Consider the following 23,537-nt stretch of genomic DNA (forward strand, 5'->3'; position numbering starts at 1 on the left):
ACATGCGCTCAGGTCTCTGAGCAAGCATCAGCCCACTGAACTATCTCACTGCTTTACTAGGCTACTACTGGTGACAACTTTTGCATAGTGCTCATTACTCACGTAGCCTCTAGGCGCACAGAGCATTTGCATCGTATCGTTAGGTACTGTGGTGTTGTTCCTTTGTCTCAGCAAATATTATTTATTACACTTTGGGCCAGATTTGAAAGCCCCAGTGCTACCGGAACGCCACTTTCAGTGACGCTCTGGTTGCGCTTTTCACTGCTCCATATTTACAAGGAGGTGTAACGCCACTTTTTGTGGCGTTACGCTTCCTTGTAAATATGGGCCACTCCAACACAGTTTTCTGCGACAGAGGGGCGTGCTATGGGTGTTGCTGTGAGCGTTCAACCTCAAAACCCATTGTTTTTGACGCTGCCCCAGATTTACAAGACAGCGTAAACTGAGGTGTCGCTTCCTGCACGTAAACAATCATTCACAAATGACGCTTTGGGATTTCTATGTGTGCTGCATTCTGCAGTACACATACAAGTGGCAAATCACCATTGTCTATTGTTTATGTGCAGGAAGGGATATCTTCCTGCACATAAACAATCACTCCCCTCAAAGCAGACACCCTTGCACCATGGTGTAAGGATGCCTACGTTGGCATAGGCAGCTTAATTTAGTGCTGGAGCAAGGGGAAGCGTAGGGTTGCGCTGCACTCTTGTGAATACGGCACAGCCCTCAATTTTAAAACTGGTGCAGGGCTGTTGATTTTGGCGCAGCACCGCGCTGTGCCAGTTTCTTTTAAATCTGTCCCTTTAGTTTTGCATTCTTCAGCTATCATTTTCTATTAGCATTATGTAGTAATTGCATTTACGTAGCGTTTCATACACCGTTATGGAAAGCCAGGCACATTGCTCGCTTACAGCCCCTTACAAATATTTCTAACTGTGGTGGATGACCTGAGTAACTGTGCTATTCCTTTCAACCACATCAAACGTATATTATTACTTGGCATGTCCTCTAAGTCTCTTTTCTTTTTATATATATTTTTTATTTAACCAAAATGTTGCTGCTGCTTACTTATTCCCTATATTCCTACCAGGAATTTACAGTTATCAGCGTACCTCACCTGAGCTATAAAATTTCTCTTAAAAGAGGAAAGCAGTATTCGTTAATCAACTATTTTTTACAGTCATACACAGTAAAATTCCTGGGAGAGTTTTGTTTCTTTGTGTTATCAGCTGTTTACTTGTCTGTCTAATGGATTTTTTACGGGCTGGCTTATGTTTTGCGTTTTTGCTGAATTAATTTCAATTTAATTTCATATGATGGTAAACGAGAAATGACACTAATAGCATTTTTGAGGGAAAGTAATTTGGTTTACAGAAAAGCATTTAATTCTCAAAGTAATTGGCTCGCCGGCGAAGAGGGAAAATGAGTCATTTGCTTTGTGGGTTAAAGACCAAACATTGTGGTCACCATCTGACCAAGCAGATAATGTTTTCCTTTTGATTTTTTTTACTATTTTTGTAGCGCTACGGGCTTCTCTGCAGTGGTGGAGGGGTGTCACCCCCCTGGCTAAGCAAACAGGTGAAAAATAAAACAATAGTTTGCTATTGTTTTATTTTTCATCATTTTTCATCTTCTGGCTCATCTTCTAGTAGCATGTACAGGAAGTGGTGCAGCTGGGCCACGGGAGGTGGGGAGAGTGCGCATGTGTGTTTGGCCGGCCGTCTGAGGCTTGCCAAACACACATGCGCACTTAGGTTTCTCAAACCCGGCTATATACACATCCGGGCTGGAGAAACTGCACAGACCCCAGGCTTGTGTCCGAGCAGCACTCTGGGCCACTCAGACCAGCCCTGATGCTGCTTACATGCTATGTTTAGAATGTAATAAGCAGCAGGATTGCTGGGGATTCTGTGCTGGGGGACACAACAAGTGAAGCGAGACGGCTGGAGGCGGCAGTGAGAGGGAAATGGTAAGTGTTTTCCTTTTTTTATTAAAATAATGTTGTTTCCCCCGTCGTCCACCCCACCGCCCTCCTTGACATATGCGGCGGACGCAACTGGCACTACTACAAGCAAATGGGGCCCATGCCACGTGCACTCTGAAGTGATACAATATCACCAAGGGTCGGGGTACCCTTACCTAGGAAACCAACCTGGTCTGTACATGTTAGGGGAGGAAGGACAGCACATCATCTGGTCTGGTTGCCACAGCCAGGGGTGTGTGAAGTTGCATAATCTCTTTGCACAATACTGTGAAATTCCATTACAATTTCCCAACATTTCAGGAAATTACACTTTCAGAGAGAAATGTTGGTTTGCCAGTCTCCCCATTCTCACAAATTTCACCAGTGTAGCTAACATTTTGCCCAGGGCTAGTCGTAGCCATGGATAGAGTATCAGGGTCTGATTCACAAAGGTAAAGTTAGACCCAGGCCCTCATTCTGAGTTTGGCGGGCAGCAGAGGCCACCCGCCAAACTCAAACCGCCACCTGACCGCTGGTGCCGGCAGCACAACGCCGGTCGTATTCCGACTTCACCACAGGGCCAGCTGCGGTGAAGAGGGCCTTAACATTGTCGCTGGCTCGTAATCTTGACGGCGCCAATGTGGCAGTGCAGCAGATTCAGCAGCACCCGTCGCGCATTTCACTGCCCATAATTCGGGCAGTGAAATGCGCAACGGGGATGCACAACGGGCTGTTCAGGGGGGCCCCGGCACCCCCATTCCGCAAGCTTTTCCACAGCGTGAACCGCCATGGAAAGGCTGGAGGAAAGGCTGGCGGAATGGAACTCGTAATCTGGCAGGCAGTGCCGCTTACAGCGTTGCCCTGGCGGAGTACAACCGCCGGGACCGCCAGGCCAGAGTTTGTCTCTGGCGTGGCGGTGTCGGCGGTTTTCCAGGGGTGTTTCGGCTGCGGTCTTAATGTGGCAGATCGAACCGCCACTACCGCGGTGGTCCGATAGCCACGCCCTTTTCTGTCAGTCTCAAGACTGCCAGACTCGGAATGAGCACCCAAAAGTCTATTTTAGACCAAAAGTCTGACTTTACTGCTTTTCCATATACACAAAGGTAAAGTTAGACCAAAAGTCTAACTTTACTACTTTTCAGTATTCACAAAGATAAAGTTAGACCAAAAGTCTAACTTAAACCAAAAATCTAACTTTACTACTTTTCGGTAATCACAAAGGTAAAGTTAGACCAAAAGTCTGACTTTACTACTTTTCGGTATTCACAAAGGTAAAGTTAGACCAAAAGTCTAACTCAGACAAAAAGTCTAACTTTACTACTTTTCAGTATTCACAAAGGTAAAGTTAGACCAAAAGTCTAACTTTACTACTTGTTGGTATTCACAAAGGTTAAGTTAGACCAAAACACTAACTTTACTACTTTTTGGTATTCACAAAGATAAAATTAGACCAAAAGTTTAACTTAAACCAAAAGTCTAACTTAACTACTTTTCAGTATTCAGTAAGATAAACTTAGACAGAAAGTCTAACTTAAACCAAAAGTCTAACTTTACTACTTTTTGGTATTTAGTAAGAAAAGTTACTATTAGTAATTTTACTGCTAGTAAAGTTACTTTTTTGGTCTAACTTTACCTTTGTGAATTGGGCCCTCAGTTTGAAAATGTTTTGTGAGTTAGTGACAGGAAACTGGTGCGGTTACACAATGTGTCTGATTAAACATTTTCTTTGCAAGACAGTCCCACGTTGGTATCTTGTTAAGCTTTTTAGGGGATGTGTGCCATCTCTTCAATAAAATCATGAGATAAATGCCAAATTTCACGGAATGTACTCCTTTTTGCGAATGGCAACAGTATAACTAACATTTTTGGCCTCAGATGGATTCTCCTGTACATCATGAAACTTGGGAGAGTTGTAGCCACAAACAGGATGCCAATTATCACAAGGGGCTTCAGATGGAGCCTTGTGTACATACTAGGCTAGGATTGTGGTGCTGTAGCCTCGAGTGATGAGCATGATGACAGATGTTGAATAGGGATCCGTGTAATTTGTTTTACGCATACATAATGCATGTGAAGACTGATTATTTAGATATGCTTATTATGTATAACTTCTGTTCTCATTACTCTTACCCTGATTTGTTTTTCTCTTGAGGGAAACTGGGCTTGAACAGAAAATATCTTGTAGGAACTGCTACACTGGGGGCCTCATTTATTACTTTTTGGCACAGGGCAGCAGTGCAAGACTTCTGGCAGCACTGCCATGCAACAAAATGATAGGGCAGTTATGCGCCGTATTGATGACATATGGTGCATTCCTTTCCTTTATGCCTGAGCCGGTGCACAAATTGGTGTCTAGCGCCAACACAGGTGCCCTTCGACCAGGGTGCAAGGATGTCTGTGTTGTTGGCACGATTGTTCTGGAAGGGACACTTTGGAGGTGTTTGAAGAAATAATGTTATTTCTCCTTGTCGCACCTCCGTTATGCCTCCCCTGGTGAGGCGTAGGCTTTTGACGCATTCCCAGGTTTACAGCATATTGTAAATCTGGAATTGTGTCAAATGCCATACACCCACTATAATGCCCATGGCACGCCTCCCTATTGCAGTGTGAGGCAACGCAGCAACTTGCGCTGTGTTGCCTCACTCCATATCTACAAGGCCATGAAAAGCTACTCGGGGTGGCTTTATGTGGCCTTGTAGATATGGCTCTGCAATATGCGCCGCTATACTGACATTAAAAGTGACGTTCCAGTGTTGCAAGAGGCTTATAAATAAGCCCCTGGATGTGTGTTGCATACTGCGAGAACCGCACTAGCATGGTTCACCATGTCACAATAGAAACTGGAGGGACAATATCTTGTAACACATAAATCGTGAGCCCTTTGTATGTGAGAAGGGATCTTGTTTGCAATTTTTATGAAGCTGTCCACCCATGCATAGAGCGTGTAAAATTCTTCATTGAGGTAGGAATTTGACATGGTATGTAATTACGTTCAACCCTAATGTTGTAGCCTCAGAAGGAATCTTATGCACCTCATCAGGGTGGGGTGTTGCATCCTAAGATGTGCACTCACACACATCAGAATAGTTGGCTGTTGCAGCCTTTGATGGGTTCTCATGCAGGTGTTGTATTCTGAAAAAGTCTCCTGTAGGTCACGTTAGCTTCAGATGGAATCTTAAAAGCATCAAATGGATTGGATATTGAGCCCCACTTATAGCATGTGGGCTTAAAGTTGGAGCCTCAGATGGAATCTAGTGTACATCAAGAAGGCTGGGTGTTGTTGCTTCAGGTGGAGCCCCACATACAGAATGTGGACTTGATGTCCAAGCCTCAGGTGGAGTTTCTTGTACATCAAGAGAGTTGAGCTTTGAAGCCTTCAATGGTATCTCTTTGTATAGCTTGACAGAGTATGAAATGTTGCCGCTCCACATGTACTGTAGTCTCACATACACAAAGTGGATATACTTTGGAGTCTCATGTACAAGAGCGGCTTGGGTGTTAAAGCCATAGATGGAGTGCCATGGACATCACAAGACCTTGTACAACAGCCTCAGATACAGGCTGAATGAGCACACCTCTTGGCTCATGCTGTCTCAAGTCTGCACCAAATTCTTCTTGTGCAAAACACAGCAGGGCAGTTGTGTGATTTAGAGAAGTGGTCCTTCTAAGAAACAAGTTAAGAAGACCAATAGGTCCAGAACAGAGGTATCAAGAAGTGCTCAAGAAAAACGAATACTGAGAGCACTCATACAGGCGCTTCCTTTGGGGTTTCCCATCACCAGAACATCCTGTCTAGAGTCAGACCATAATAAAACCCCTCCGCGTGCCCAGTCAATCAGCCACTTGCATCATTTATGCTGCTCCTCCCCTTCAGTATATTAGACCATGCTCCTGCAGCTCCTCCATTTTGGCCATGTGTTACACCGCCATCTAATGGACCAACAGGACCATTGCCTTGGGTCTCACCTATCTTCTGGTGAATGACGCACATATACCTGTAAAATCATTTGTTGAGTGTCACCTCTTTTTAATGATATTTATCTTCCAAAACAGCAACATGCCTTGTAGATTTCTATAAGATCACACTCTGTAAACCTGCATTACCCTCCATAAATGTTTTGTTGCTATATACTGCAATGGGATCACTCTCTTGAACATCTGATGCTACCTCACTCAAGAGCTAACTGGTTGACAGCTCTAGTACATCTCTGAAACACATAAAATCCCAATGCTTGGGATCAAGGGAACAAGAGGTAATAAGGGCAGTCTTTGTCTGCGTCCTCCCAAAACATATCTAAAGCACCAAAATGCAAATAGGACTGGTACATTGAGATATCCACCAGAAGAATCCTCATCCTAATTTGTGGAAACCAGATGTTGCGCATATCTCCCTATTCAAAAGAACTAAAGGTGTTTATAAACCTAGGCCTCCCTTTAACCGCCTGGGTATCATGCTTCACCATCGGCAGGCCACACTCGCCAGAGAAAGCTCTAGTGGCCCGTGGGCCCTCTGTATTGACAGGGAGTACTCATGATGTCTAGTGGAGATGTGGGATCCAATATATGAGATACAAATTTCAGACTCTTCCCAAAGTATCCTCTTTATTCTTAGCAGAGTCTACAGATAGTCAAAAGCAAATATATGGTAGGTCTTTTGTTTTCCAATTATCCCTTCATCTGCTTGGTCAACATGTTTCAGCCTTTCATAGGCCCCTGACTGGGGTTCCTTCTTTTGTCAAGACTTGGATCCCTAGTATCCTGCCTCACTAGTTATTCACATTAATTCATTCACATCATGCATCAATGCATCAATGCAGTAACCAATATGCAATATCAGCTGGGAAAATGTGTTCCTATTCTGTGAACTTTTATGGAGGAACCCGCTCTAAACTAAGGCGGGCTCTGGATATTCAGAGAGCTCGTGAATTACTATAGGTGCAGCGTCAGGGAGACAACGTTTGGGAAAGTGTGACAAGAGGGTTCCCGTCCACGAGCTCATTCTTGGAGCCCACATAAGGGCATCCTCTGGTGGATACCATAGTCTCCATGTCCCAGTCCTGTTGGCTTTTTGGTGTTTTAGAGATATTACACCTCCGTCCTGGTCACAGCGGACACTCAGTGATCTACTGTGGAAGAAAACGCTGTTACAAGGAAATCTAATGTCAAGAACAGCGACTTGTATGCGTGTCAGTGTAAGAAGAGTGCCAACTAGTAAATGAACGTGTTCGCACAAGCAGGGCAGAGACCCAAACTACGTCCAACACCTGGTGGAGCCTGTGTGTGCTATAGAGAAAGCAGATGCTCTAACATGTGCCAGAAGGACACTGACCTCCAAGAAAGCAATGGCACCATCCGCTTCCTGCAAGGCCATCATCACTCATGGAGCTGTTGAATGCCCCAAAAGAAACCAGGTGATGGACTTTACCAGACCTTTAAAGGGCTGGGCAGCCAAGACATCTAAAAATGTTAAATGATGTTCAGCTGCAGCCTCGTGGCACGTCTTTTTCAAAGACCACAACTTTATTGATGACTTTTTCTACAACAGAAAACATCTGGAGGCATTTTCGGCCATTCCGTTCCCACTGCTGAGGCCAGAGGGTTTTTCTTTGAACTGTCTTTTTCATCCTAAAAATGGTGTTGTTTATTGATGCATTACCCAAGCAGCGGGAGGACAGAGAATAGACCGTACATTATAGATGCAGGCTTATTACCGTGTTCTTGTCAAAAGCAAAAGCCTCTGAATAATGATGAAAAAAATAATTTTCCTGAAGATAATCCAGAATAATTCTCTGAGACGCAGGAACATAGGGGCATTCTTACAAGCCCCATAGCGCATCCGGAGCATCACTTTTTGTATTGTTCCGGTGGTGCTCTGCATTACGCATATTTACAACGCAGCGCTAAGCACTTTTTGCATCTTTACGCCTCCTTGTAAATATGGGCCCCTCAAATGCAGTTTTCTGCTTCAGATGGGTGTTGCTGTGGGCGTTTCCACACAACACGCATTGCTTTTGATACTGACCCAGATTTACAAGAATCTGTCAATCTGTGGCAGCGCCAAAAACTAACCGCACCCCAGGGGTGGCGTTAGCATGGCGTAGAGAGGAGGAATACTTTTATTTCTCCTTGTTTTTGCTTTTTCTATGTGTGCTGCATCTTGCAAAAGAGCAAAACGCCATGAATGATTATTTATGTGCAGGAAGGTGGCCCTTCCTGCACATAAACAATCATTAAATAATGACCATTTGGTACTTGTAGCACACATAGAAGTACCAGTTTGCCATTGTAGATTGTTTATGTGCAAGAAGGGACACCTTCCTCCACATAAACAATCATTCTCTTCAACGCAGACACTCTTGCACTATGGTGTAAGGATGCTTGCATTGGCACTGGCAGCTAAATTGAGCACCAGCACTAGGGGAACGCAGGTGTGCACCATATTTTTGTAAATAATGCACATCCCTGCATTTCAGAACTGACGCGGCGCTGGCAATTTTGACGCAGCACCCTGCATCACCAGTTCATTGTAAATATGCCCCGTAGTTCCAAGTGGTTCACGCCAGACCAGCTCTTTTGCCTGTGCTTTTTGACTGTATCACACTACTTGAAATTCATCAGGAACGTACAGGGTATGTCTAATAGCTTATTTTTTACTGTATTAACAGGCCCTGCCAGGGACCTAAGAAACACCTCGACAAAGTTTTTCAGGGGAGCCAGCAGGCCAAAAACTGAAGTTTGTCAGTGATCATCCCCCACACTGGATCAAGTAATTCATTTAACAGCACAAGTTTCCAAATAATTTCGATAAAAACGTACTAGGCCTCTTGGATTACTTTTTCACCCTACCAAAACCTGCACTGAGGAAACCATTAGGGCCAGATTTACAAGGCCCTTCTGCCCCAGGATCATCACTTTTCATGACGCTCCTGTGGTGCTAACCACTTCTCCATATTTACAAGGAGGCGTAACACCACTTTTTGTAGCTTTACTTCTCCTTGTAAACATGGGCCCCTCTGACGCGGTGGGGTGTGCAATGGGTGTTGCTGTGGGCGTTCGTTCTCAACACCCACTGTTTTTAACGCTGTCCCAGATTTACAGGAAATCGTTAAATCTGTGGCAGCGCCAAAAACTACCACCACCCTAGGGGTGGCGTTAGCATGGCAAAATGAGGAGGAACACTTTTATTCCTCCTCGTTTTTTTCTTTTTACACATAGAAGAAGCAAAATGCCATGGATGCTTGTTTATGTGCAGGAAGGTGCCCCTTCCTGCACACAAGCAATCATTCAAAAATGACGCTTTGATACTTCTATGTGTGCTGCATCTTGCAGCACACATACAAGTGCCAAATCACCACTGTAGATTGTTTATGTGCAAGAAGGGACACCTTCCTGCACATAAACAATCTCTCCCCTCAAGGCAGGCACCTTGCACTTTGGTGCAAGGATGCCTGCATTGGCAGCTTAATTTAGCGCCGGCGCAGGGGGAAATGCAGGGCTGTGCATATTCTTGTAAATACGGCACAGGCTCCATTTCAAAACTGGCACAGCGCGGCAATGCTGATTTGGGGGCAGCACAGCACTGCGTCAGTTTCTTGTAAATCTGGTCCTTTGTCTTTCTGATGATGAAAAACTGTTTTAAATGAACATTTCGAGTCCCAAATGTCTTTTAAATTCAGAATGTGAACACTTCCGTTTATTGCAATTTGCAAGATATAGTGGGCCTCATAAAGGCCATTGATCATCATACCTTAGGGAATCTATCAATGGTTAGTGGCCACTCTGTCAGGAGCAAAGCACTGAAAGGAGACTGACTGTCCTGAGTCCTTGACAATTGATACCCATTTGCACAGTCAAAGCTGTCCATGAGTGAGAACCGTCACTGAGGGCACGATAACTGTGGGCGTCAGAAGGAGCAGACATGATCCGCTAAATCCTCCACCCATCGTCTATTTCACACCATCCCAGTGATAAGAGGTGCTGACCAGTTTCTCTTAGATGTGAACCGCTGAATCCTCCACCCATCGTCTATTTCACACCATCCCAGTGATAATAGGTGCTGACCAGTTTCTCTTAGATGTGAACCGCTGAATCCTCCACCCATCGTCTATTTCACAGCATCCCAGTGATAAGAGGTGCTGACCAGTTTCTCTTAGATGTGAACCGCTGAATCCTCCACCCATCGTCTATTTCACAGCATCCCAGTGATAAGAGGTGCTGACCAGTTTCTCTTAGATGTGAACCGCTGAATCCTCCACCCATCGTCTATTTCACAGCATCCCATTGATAATAGGTGCTGACCAGTTTCTCTTAGATGTGATCCGCTGAATCCTCCACCCATCGTCTATTTCACAGCATCCCAGTGATAAGAGGTGCTGACCAGTTTCTTTTAGATGTGAACCGCTGAATCCTCCACCCATCGTCTATTTCACAGCATCCCATTGATAAGAGGTGCTGACCAGTTTTTCTTAGATGTGATCCGCTGAACCCTCCACCCATCGTCTATTTCACAGCATCCCAGTGATAAGAGGTGCTGACCAGTTTCTTTTAGATGTGAACCGCTGAATCCTCCACCCATCGTCTATTTCACAGCATCCCATTGATAAGAGGTGCTGACCAGTTTTTCTTAGATGTGATCCACTGAATCCTCCACCCAGCGTCCATTTTACAAAGTCTCTGGCACTAGAGACGCTGACCAGTTTCTCTTAGACGTGAACCACTGCAATCTCCATGCAATGTTTATTTCACAAAGTCTCAGGTACAAGAGGCACTGACCAGTTTCGATTAGACATGAACGGCTGCATTCTCCATGAACGTTTATTTCTCAAAGTCTCAGTGACAAGAGGTGCGGACTAGTTTCTCCTAGACATGGACCGCTGAATCCTCCACCCTGTGTCTATTTCACAGAGTTCCAGTAAAAAAAGGCACTGACCAGTTACTATTAGACATGAAGAGCTGAATCCTCCCCCAACATCTACTTTACAAAGGTCCAGTGATAAGAGGTGCTGACCAGTTTCTCTTGGACGTGAATCGCTGAATCCTCCACCCAACGTCTATTTCACAAAGTCTCCATGACAAAAGACACTGACCAGGTTCTCTTGGACGTGAACCGCTGAATCTTTCAGCCCAGTGCATTTCACAAAGTCCCAAAAACAAGGGGCACAGACAAGTTTCTCATAGACGTGAACCGCTGAATCCTTCACCCAGTGCCTATTTCACAAAGTTTCAGACGCAAGAGGCGCTGACCAGTTTCTCTTTTGCAGCCAGTAACCATCTTTCTTCTTTGACTCTTGCAAAGGGAGCTCCTAAAACTGTGCAAAACTGTTTTCCACTGGAATCTGAATGTTTTCCTGGATTTTCCACTAAATCCGGAAGTGCAAATATTTTTCTTGTGTCATCACTTGTAGAAACAGTATTGGACTGAATTCAGATGTGTGGCTAGCTTTCTAGAAAATGCATCTTAACATAAACATATTTTTGCTTAATCTGTACTCACATAAAAATTTGCTGGAGACTTTTTATTGCAACTTTGTACTTTTTGTACATCATATATTAAGTAGAACTTTTCCAGGACCAACATTCAACACTATAATATACTATTTTTCACACATTATCATGTTTGTGAAGTGTTCAGTGGCCTTTTTAAAATTCACAAGGAGTTCAAAAGGCTCATAGGGGTGAGAAAGCACTGTGTCATCTGTACAATGTACATCTTTCTTTTCCTTGGTCCTACCTCATATCTGCTCATTTTTTACTTGAAGGTCTTTGGACTGTAAGTAAAATAACATGGGGTCGGAGAATTCGAAGAACTCTGCTCCATCTTTTGCGTTTTTAGGGCAAACAGGCAAGTTCTTCTTTTCAAGATATTCCATTAACTGGACCAATAGAGCATTGCCAGTCCAATTTCTCCTAGATTGGTAACTTTGTATCTTTGTTTTTAGTGAAGGAGGAGAAGATGAATGCACAGCATCTATAGGCCAAGGCATATTTGCATTTCTGCTACTGGGGCTCGGGGCTTACCTATTTCTTTGCACAATTAAAGGAAGAACCGAAAGCTTATGCTCCAGGGCCCTCCAATACATTTTTAATTTCCGTGTTTTTGTCACTGTTAGCGTTATGGCAATGGAGTGCTGTGAAACGGGATATATGTCCTCGGATTTGGTGTTTTTGTGTCACTAAAATGACTATAGTAGACATTTGAAGGATTTAAAATAGCAAAATGTATCTCTAAACTTTAAATCAATGATGTATTAAGTCGATTAATAATCATTTACTCTAGAATTTTCCATAACATTTTTGTAGTTCAAATACATTGATACACTAAATGTTTATTAACTTATTTCAGCAACACAAAATATTTAAAACAGGTGTCCACTAATTGTTTGACATTCTTGGAGGTGACATGCAGCCAGGAGAAGCCCATGTATGCACAGACCAACCTCTCTGTTGGTACCTGGTAGCCATTTTGTTCATCAGGCTGTTCAATGCATGCAGAACGTGGAAGCTAATATGTGTATCTTCAATTTTGCTATGTTGGTACGGGTCATCCAGTGCAGAGAAATGATACAGTTCTCCTTACCCAGTCCTGCGTCTCTAATAATCGCCAACAACCGGGAATTCTAGTGAGTTGATTTCTTTCATGTGGGTAGCCTGGTTCTTAGAGAGCCAATGTGACATAATTCATGCTCACATGTCACAAGGCACAGCCTGTGGTGCTAAAGTGTTGCGCTACGCAATGCTGAGGCACCTGGTAACAGCCTGTGGTGCTAAAATATTGGGCTACGTACTGCTCAGGCACTTAGGAACAACCTGTGGTGCTAAAATGTTGTGCTATGCACTGCTGAGTCACCAAGTAGCAGCCCGTGGTACTAAAGTGTTGTGCTACGCAATGCTGAGGCACCTAGTAGCAGCTGGTGGTGCTGAAGTGTTCTGGTATGTGCTGCTGAGGCACCTAGTAACAGCCTGTGGTGCTAAAGTGTTGCACTTCGCAATGTTGAGGCACCTAGTAACAGCCTGTGGTGCTAAAGTGTTGTGGTACATGCCGCTGAGGCACCTAGTAACAGCCTGTGGTGCTTAAGTGTTGCGCTACGCAAGGTTGAGGCACCTAGTAACAGTCTGTGGTGCTTAAGTGTTGTGGTACGTGTCACTGAAGCATCTAGTAACAGCCTGTGGTGCTAAAGTGTTGCGCTACGCAATGGTGAGGCACCTAGTAACAGCCTGTGGTGCTAAAGTGGTGTGGTACGTGCTGCTGAGGCACCTAGTAGCAGCCTGTGGTGCTAAAGTGGTGTTGTACGTGCTGCTGAGGCACCTAGTAACAGCCTGTGGTGCTAAAGTGTTGTGGTACGTGCCGCTGAGGCACCTAGTAACAGCCTGTGGTGCTAAAGTGTTGCGCTACACAATGGTGAGGGACTTAGTAACAGTCTGTGGTGCTAAAGTGTTGTGGTAAGTGCCGCTGAGGCACCTAGTTACAGCCTGTGGTGCTAAAGTGTTGCGCTACGCAATGGTGAGGCACCTAGTAACAGTCTGTGGTGCTAAAGTGTTGTGGTACGTGCCGCTGAGGCACCTAGTAACAGCTTGTGGTGCTAAAGTGTTGGGCTACGCAATGGTGAGGCACCTAGTAACAGCCTGTGTTGCTAAAGTGTTGTGGTAAGTGCCGCTGAGGCACCTAGTAACAGCCTGTGGTGCTAAAGTGTTGTGGTACGTGCCGCTGAGGCACCTAGTAACAGCCTGTGGTGCTAAAGTATTGCGCTACGCAATGGTGAGGCACCTAGTAACAGCTTGTGGTGCTAAAGTGTTGAGCTACGCAATGGTGAGGCACCTAGTAACAGCCTGTGTTGCTAAAGTGTTGTGGTAAGTGCCGCTGAGGCACCTAGTAAGAGCCTGTGGTGCTAAAGTGTTGTGGTACGTGCCGCTGAGGCACCTAGTAACAGCCTGTGGTGCTAAAGTATTGCGCTACGCAATGGTGAGGCACCTAGTAACAGCCTGTGGTTCTTAAGTTTTGTGGTACTCACCGCTGAGCCACCTAGGAACAGCCTGTGGTGCTTAAGTGTTGGGCTACGCACCACTGAGGCACCTAGTAACAGCCTGTGGTGCTGCAGGCATATGATGATCAATTTTAGAACTTCTTGCATTGGTAAAGCTAATAGGTGTGGCTTTGCATTTTTGCATGCCTTTGTTTGAATGCGTGACCAGATTGAAGTCAGACCTTTTTGTTGTCCATTGTTTGTCTTCCTTGTTATTGGTTGAGTGTTAGATTTAGTAGTTGCATTGATGTTTCCCTAATCTGCAGTAGGAGTGTATGGAAATGTTTAATCATGGGAAGAAACTTCACAAATGTCATGAAATTACAAGGACTTTCAAATAAAACAATGGCCCGTATTTATACTTTTTTTACACCGCGTGCGCATCATTTTATGGTGCAAAAACGGTGCAAACTTACAAAATACAATTGCATTTTGCAAGTTTGTGCCGCTTTTGCATCCAAAAATTATGCAAATGTGGTGCTAAAGAAGTACAAATATGGGCCTATGTTTTGTTGGAGAAACAAATCCTCAAATTCACTTTTTGCTCTTTTTTCCCAGCAAAAGAATTGAACATGGTTATTTTGTTTTACTAAGTGCTCTGAAAAACGCAAATTGACTTTTTTCTTTGAGAATTTCCCTACAAAAGTGGGAGAATTTCACGACAGACATAATTGGACAATATCATTATGTTTTCAGTTTCATGAAATTGCAACATTATCAACGGCTCCCACTTCTCCAGCAGAATAATTATTTTTCACAGCCCGCCTCTTCAGAAGCCAAAGCCGGCTAAGTGCTGCGCCTGCAGGATCGATACAGGATAACTGCGGCAAAAGCCACGTTCACTGTTTATGTGTTGATGTTGACAAGTTTGACCATGCTTCTAAAGAAACGTGCAGAGAAGAGGACTGGAGTGTCCTAACGAAAAATAGAAACACTCCATCACTTCAACTATCAGTACTGGTCCAATTAAAGGTAACAATATATGGAGTCAGTGGAATGCTGGCAGTAAATGGAATCAATAGACGGGGAAGTGTTTTCCAAAAAGTGTAAAAAAGAAACCTGACACCTTCCATCCGCTGCAAAAAGGACAATGAAACTGCCACTGCTGCAGAATGCATGCTTGCAACCGAGCCAGCGACACCATCGCCCCCGAACTCTGCAGCACCATCAGCTCTCCATCGAGACCGCCACCTTCCCTGAAGACTGGATACATGCAGAGATCAATCCCCTCCTGAAGAAACCATCTGCAGACCCAACGGACCTCAAGAACTATAGACCCACATCTCCACTCCCTTTCCCGGCCAAAGTCATCAAGAAAGCCATCAACGCCTAACTCACTGGATTCATCAAGACCAGCCATATCCTGGACCCCTCCCTATCCGGCTTCAGAAGCAACCACAGCACTGAGACTGCTCTCCTCGCTGCAACAGACGACATTTGCAATCTCCTGGACCAAGGTGAAACCGCAACTCTCATCCTCCTGGACATCTCTGCCGCCTATGACACCGTCTCTCATCCCACCCCCTGCGCATGACTCCACGATGCCGGTATCCACAGCAAAGCCCTGAACTGGATCCTCTCCTTCCTCATCAACCAAACCCAGAGAGTCAGGCTCCGACCGTTCACATCGAAACCTACAGAGAGCAGCTGCTGTATCCCCCAAGGGTCCTCCCTGAGCCCCACTCTCTTCAACATCTACATAGCCCCACTTGCAGACATCGTCAGAAACCACAGACTCAACATCATCTCCTACGCTGACAACACTCAGCTGATCCTCTCCCTCAGTGATGAACCTACAATTGCAAAGACCAACTTCCACAACAGAATGAAGGCAGTCGCCACCTGGATGAAAGACAGCTGCCTCAAGTTCAACTCTGACAAGACAGAAATCCTCATTTTGGGTACCAACCCCTCTGCCTGGATGACCCCCGGTGGCCCACAGTGCTAGGAGTCACCCTCACAACAATTGACCATGCACGTAACCTCGGCATCATCCTCGACTCCTTGCTCTCAGTGAACCACCAAGTCAATACTGTCTCGTCCTCCTGCTTCCACCTGCTGCACCTGCTCTAAAAGATCTTCTAGTGGTTCTCCATCGATTCCAGAAGAACAGTCACTCAGGTGCTCGTCAGCAGCAAGCTCGACTACAGCAATGCACTCAACGCCCGCACCACCCAGAAGCTCCAAAACAAGATGCAAAGAATCCATAACGCAATGCTGGACATTCCTCACTGCAGTCACATCTCCGGGCACCTGAGAGACCTACACTGGCTCCTGATTAACAAAAGAATCACCTTCAAACTCCTCATGAACGCATACAAGGCTCTCCACAACATTGGACCTGCATTCCCCAACCACACGCTCTCCAGACACCCTTATTCTGATCACCTGGCCATGGCCACCATCCCACGGATCCACAAGACCGCAGCCAGAGGAAGATCCTTCTCCTAGCTAGCCACTAAGAACTGGAGCTCTATTCCTCTTCATCTCAGGCAATCTCCCTCTCTGCCTCAATTCCGAAAGGACCTCAAGACCTGACTCTTCGACTTCGACCTTGAGACCCAAAGGGGTGCTTAGCCGAGCTACATAAGAACCATGATTGATTGATTGCTTGTCTCACCTTAAACCTCTTCTTGGCCATGTTGGAGCGAAGCATTTAGTAATGCTTTTAGTGACCCAGACGCCAGTATTAGGTGACATTTGCATTCATGCTAAAAGCCTAACATAGAAAATTGCACTGACACGCATTTTAAAGGTGCTCATCTTTTCATCTTTGTATTGTCACAATTGTGTCCACCTGGTTTAACATTGGGCTATCAAGACTTAAATTATGCTAAAGTATAATTTAGGCATTACATTAACTGCTAGTAGTTAAACGATTTTTTGATTTATAATGTTTAATGTGTGATATATGAGCTTAAATAGATGTGCGCATAAAAAATAAATGCACTTCTCTATCATACTTACTGTGATGCCTTAACAAAGTTTGCAATATCAAATGAAATGTTTTATTCTCTTTGCTGACATATTTTTTACATTGAAGTTATAAATTTGAATATTATGAGTGTTTATTAACTGAAATATTAATGCATCCATATTTCATGTGTTAGCATAACTAGGTCTACAGACCTCGTATTTACAGTCATGTAAAAGTGATGAATCATTCTTCTTTTCCTAACATGTTTTTCTTCAACAATGAACAATGATGGTCCCCCTGTTTAATGTACAAGACTCGTTTCTAAATGGCCTTGATTCCAGAACATTTAGGACTGTGGACTGAACATGAAGTAAATTGTTGCTATCGACCTGAACGTTCACATGGGAAAGGAAAAAATCATTGTATACCCTGGGAAGGATTCCTACTTTTGCAAGTGATACACTAATTGTAATTGGCTGTTGGATTCACACGGAAGCAGGAGAGGACTTCACACCAAACCGGAGAAAACTTTACCATGTTACAGATTTGATTGCTACTCGATTTCTAATTGGACATTGCCCCTTCTGCGTGATATGGACCCACTGAACTGACCAATCGAGATGCTTTAGGTGTTCCTAGTAAGGGATGGACTTTACAAGTTTTAGTTAGTCTTCTTTTCGTTTTTTCCCCCTCGAGTTGGGCTCTTACTGTTCTTTGTGCCACCCGTTTTCTGCACTTCTCTATGGTGCTCCTAACGGACTTTGCTGACGATCTACATGCTTTGCTGACAAAGTTCTTTTGAATGTTGACCCTAGGTCAGGTATATTTTCCTGCAAATGCTGTTTTCCTTGGCCTGCCTTTTTCTAAGAGAAGTTAGCATGCTGACACCTACCTATGTTGTTTTTCTAGTTAGTCTTACTAGCCAGAGATAGATTGTGTTCCAAATTATTTTTGTCTTTCTTTTTAGTGACCCAGGCGCCAGTATTACAACACATGCTTATCCTAATTTGGCTAGCAGTGGTGACAACCTACTTTGCTTTGGTATAGGATTGCTCACCAGCTATATGTTTTAATTGATTCTGTACATATTTCCCCTGGTATAATAACATAATTGTAAATAAAAGTAACTTTGAGAAGGTGCACAGTTTTAACTGTTTAGTGTTTACTGTGTAACTTTTGTATGTTTTATTTACAGGGAGGAGAGAAAGGGACTCTCACCTAGTCCACTGGGTACAAGAGGATACCCCGGCTGGGACACCATACCCTTTTCTTCCAGCACTTTTTGGAGCACTTGGGTGATATTTTATTTATTTGACATTTTGTTGATTTATTATTGTGAAAGGACCTGCTCTACGGACTGTATATAGAACTTCATGGATGTGATATCGCCATTAAAAAAGTTATAATTGTATTTTCTATACTCATGGTTAAGATTCATGGTAATGGCCCACTTGAGCAAAATTTCAGCAATCTTGATTTCATCGCTTTATTCAGCCCACTTGGATATTACTTCTTTTCTTGGGTGATAATTAAATACCTATCAGATATTTTATGTATGCATTACTATTTTCTTAATCTTCTTAATAATCTTTACATGATAATACTTTGGTTTGGCAAAATTTTGTTTTGAATTTTTTTAATGCATTTTGGTTAATTTCCTACACGTAAATTTATGCTTGAGAATCTTACGCATTCGAGCCATAGATGATGCCTCCACAGCGCTGTGATCCCATTGTTTGGTTATTAGGATAGGACCTATTTTAGTTATACGAGGTCTGTAATAAGCCCGATGCGAAAAAAATATCATATGATATCACATTTATGCCTAATTGTTTGGATATTGTATAAGATCTTGTGCTAAAAAGCTTGCAAAAAATCTTGTAGCGCGAGTCGCATCTAGGACGTCTATTGGAATGGTGTTGTTTAGTATAACTATAACGATTAGCATAAGCTTTATGCACCTCTACACATGCTGCTATAGGGTTGCTTGCTTACTTTGTTTTTCTTTTTAACTTTGCCAATGCTTTTTTTTTTTTAAATTGCGAATGCCCGGACGCACCCCAAATACTGTACCGAGCAGCTCACTTTCTCGTTCTTTTTTCCCTTTGTTTGTGGGACCTTTTTTGTGCTCTTTATTACTCTCCATACCACTTTTAGGGCCAGATGCATCAAAAAAGCCTTTTGCGAATTGGTAATAGCGAATTTTAAGAAATCACTATTACTGATTCGCAAAATGCTATGTATCATATTTGCGATTCGGTAATAGCGATTTCTTAAAAATCGCAAATGCTATTACCGAATCGCAAGTTTTACTTGGTGGTAATTGCAATTCCTTAATGCCAAATTCGCATTAAGGAATTGCTTGATACATGTGGTCTAGAAATCACAAATAAGGATTCCTTATTTGCGATTTCTTATTCAGAGGATCGCATTTTGCGATTCTCTAAACGGGCTCGCAAATTTAAGGAATCGCTATTTTAGCGATTCCTTAAACTTGCGTTGCAAATGCCTTTCATAAATACTGAAAGGCATTTTTGCATTCGCAAACGGGCATTCGCACCGTTTGCGAATGCAAAAAGGCTTGATACATCTGGCCCTCAGTGCTCCAGCCACCTTCTATGTGTCACTTCTGCTCCTTTTCTGCCTACAGCAGGTTAGCACACCTGTTCCTGTCTGCGCAGCTTCAGTCCCCTCCCCATTCTGCTGAGTCAGTGCCCACCCGCCTCTCTATGTGGCTTCACTTACCTCTCCATGCTGTTAAATTAGTCCTCCAGCCACTTTAGTGTGGGTATGCTTGCTTCGCCCTACTGCAGGTCAGCGCCACGCCCCCTTTCTGAGTGGGTTGGTTGCCCCATTTCCCATACTCCCAGACAATGTCCAGCCCCCTCTGGGATGCAGTTTATTTTAAAGTGGAACACTCACTAACACTGGTTTACATCACAAGCAAGCACATTTAAAGATGGCTGTGTTGTTTACAATCATCTGAAAAGTGTGACTGTTAAAATTAATCTCCTCTTTCTCTGCTTCACATCCGGTTCATGTTGGACGATTTAAACTTCAGAGAGGACTTTTGGGGATGTCTTTTCAACTGACTTATCCCATTCTTCGACCTTTACTGGTTCCGTCTGTTACAATAATGCTCTCTGTTGTAAGACAGTTAAATGCAGTGATCGTCAAGCTTTTTAATGCCACGCCCCCCCTCCAGTGCAAAAAAAAAAAAACAATGGGGCCCCCAAAATTCTTCAAAATGTCTGTATTAAATAGGGAAGGTTTAAATATGACTAGCATTATTTAAACATTTAATTTCAGTTCTGTTACCTATTTTAAGCGTGCAATCACATAGTATTCTAGTTAAGTAGGCCTTTCTAATATGTAAAAGTAGACACCGTGATTCTTGGAAACGGGGGCGGAGAGGTTTGAAGACTGTTTGGAGTCCCTTCCCCCATCTGACACGTACTCCCAGGTGGATATCAATGACAGAAGATGTAAGTGATGGCCCATTACAGAGTGCTTGATTGCCGCTCATTTTTCCTGCTTAAAATAAAGTACTGTTACCAGCGTGATGCTTCTTCTAGCCAGAGTCTGGCCCCCCTCCTGGGATCAATTAAGGCCCCCCTTAGGGTGGCCCACACCCATGTTTGAAAACCCCTAATTTAAAAGTACTGCACATAGCCTATTGTGACACACCATTTCTTGCTGAATGGGGTACATTGTGCCTGTCAAAAAGTGCCAAAATGTTAATATTCCGAATAAAATCAAATTCTTAAAAATGGTATGTACATTTGTCTATTATAAATCATAGACGTAATACCAATTGGAGGACTAACTGATGGAATGACGTACGCCAACAGAAGTTGTAGTAGACTTTTTTTGTTGTTGTTGCCATTATTACAGCACAATTTGGAACCAGAGTGTTAAAATACAACCAATGGAATGGGCAGTACTCAGCGGCGGTGCCCTCCCTCCCCCAACCAGCAGTCGCAGCTGCAAACTTGAAAAATAAAACAATAACATACTATGTTTATTATCGTATTATTTTTCAGGGGCGTAGCCCTGGGGATGACAGGCACCGGGGTGGGGGGAGGGGGCATGCTAGGTGCACTCCCCTCAGTGCGCATGTGTGTTTGCCCGACGGTTCTGGACGACCAAACACACATGAGCACTGAGCTGTCTCCAAACTGGCACTGTGTTGCCGGGTTGGAGAGAGCCGGCACAGGCTCCCGATCTGCCTGGGAGCGCAAATCGAGAGCGCTCAGGCCAAACCTGACGTTGCTCTCATGCTACTAGAAGCATGAGAGCAGTGTTAGGATTGGCTGCAGGGCAGACTGGGCCTTCAGAGAGGGTCCCAGAAGAGCGGCAAACTGCCAGGTATGTTTTGTTTTGTTTTTTCTATGTATCTTTTTTGTTTTGTGCCTTCCCCTGTCCCGCCACTTTGCCCCGACTCCAGCCACCACTGGCAGCACTTAATTTGAGGCAGTGTCTGCAGATGGGCCCCACCAGCTCTCATTTTTAGTGACCAGAACTTATTTTTCATCATCAGACTTTGACCCAGAGCAAGCAAGAAAAAAACAAAATAGGGGAAAGAAGGAGGAAGAGAAAGACGGAAAAGAATGACAATGGCAAAGCAAGAAGGTGGACTGAAAAAACCTGAAAGAGTGAAATAGAGGGGCTGGCGGTGTCGGGTGGTGAATGAAAGCTGCATGACGTGGGATCAAGACTGCGCAGCCTTAGTAATTGGGCATTCCTGACATTTGCTAGCACTGGTTGCAGCTTTCTGAGCAAACCTTTGGGCCTGGAACTTACGAATTAAGCACTGGTAAAGGAAGAAATCAGGAAGTGATTTTGTGACTTGTATTTGCAAGTCACACACATCACATGTAGATGAACCTGTACAGCTTATTGATAAAACGCCTAGCACTGGTACAATCTGACTGGGACAGAAAATAGGCCCAGCAACCAAATGAACCAAAGTGGCTCCCAATAACGAATCAGATGGCTAAAAACATGTCCCACATTTGCCAATCAGGGCAGTTTCAAATGTGTAAAGACAAGCTGTGTAAGTGTTTTGCTGAGTATGGAAACCTGTATGCATCTATGCTTGCTGCAGACAACGTTTGTGGTAATATCAGCAAAATCAAAAGTAAAAAACACAAAACATAAAAATAAAGACCTTCAGACTAAAAAACAGGTTCACAGACATCTAAAAAGCATCCTACACATTGACATGTGGGATCAGTCAATTTAGGACATTTGCAGATTGCCATTTATGCCTGTCCATCCCTGAGTGCAGGGGACAGTGAAATCAGGGAGGTATCTATATGCTGCACACCTTCTTCAAAAATGTGCAACCCCCATGCTTGGAGTAGGCAGGTGGCATGCAATGGATGTGCCAACCCACAGTAGTACTAGCTGTTGTGACCCCAGGTCATCTGTGAAAACCTTAGCTTGTACTGTAACAATCTGCAACAATTAACTTTTGCAAGTAATATTGTGGAAGTGTTTTATTTTTGTAATTGCACTTATATAGCACTTACTACACCCCAGGAGGTGTTGAGGCACTTTTTTCAGCGAACAGCACACTGCTCCGGGAATCCCAGTTTGTGAGCCTTTCATCCTGAAAAGTTGTCAAGTTTTCAAAACGTGCCTGCTGATTAACATTTCTACAAAATTATTCTGCAGAAGGACATCTCTACAGAAACTCATCTCCCATAATCTTATCTTCAGAGGAGGGAGGTTTCGGTGATTTCCTGCAAAACTGACTTTTGTAACCTTCCAGAGCCAAAGTAAGATTGCAAGGTTTTGAACAAAATCTTTACAAAGTTTCTAAGGAAAACTTTCATAACTTGACTTTTAACATTTTTTGCATACTGTGGACTGCAGTTTTTAGGACAGGCTTGATGGCACAGCTGTTAGTGTCATCAAATCTTGTGTGATGAACAGAAAAAGAGCATTAAGAAGCTTTACTCGAGGGGTTCTTTGGTCTCTCCTACATATTGATTCCCATATCTACATCATTTGTTTGGGCAGAAGTTTTGTGTTTCTCAAAAGAGCGCTTCAAATACACGTTATGCCTTGCTGAAAAGCCTATTCTCATTACAGCAGAATAAAATTGGTTATGGTGACAAGTAAATGATGCCACTTGTCAGATGCCAGAGGTCTGGCCCAATATTATGAAAAGTTATTACAAAGACAGGAAACCTGACCTACTTATTTTGAAAAGCATTTGTTAAAGTTATTAGGCGTGTAAGGCTGGATTGCTATTACATTCTGGTAAAGTCTGTACAGCAGCATTTTGTTACATGGAAACTCAGGGATGACCACAGCAGGCAAGAGTGTTGGTGCTGCTTCTCACTGGCAAAGGGTTGCCTTAAAAGATTAGTCCTTTGGGAATCCATTCTAGGCCTACTTAGGGAGGGGTTTACAATATTTTGATGGCATTTTGAACATTTTTGTAATTTTCAAACTGCAGGACAGTGATTGCCTTAAAGGAAAACTTTTGGTCACTACAGTAGGCCTGGGTTAGTTATAATGTCAAGCCACTGATAAAGTCTGTAGGCCTGTTTGGTCCATTGGGAAAAGTTAAGTCGGATGCTGTATGTCTGATCTGATTATTATGAAACCTTACAACTAAAAAAGT

This window comes from Pleurodeles waltl, chromosome 10, assembly GCF_031143425.1.
Source record: "Pleurodeles waltl isolate 20211129_DDA chromosome 10, aPleWal1.hap1.20221129, whole genome shotgun sequence".
Taxonomy (NCBI): domain Eukaryota; kingdom Metazoa; phylum Chordata; class Amphibia; order Caudata; family Salamandridae; genus Pleurodeles; species Pleurodeles waltl.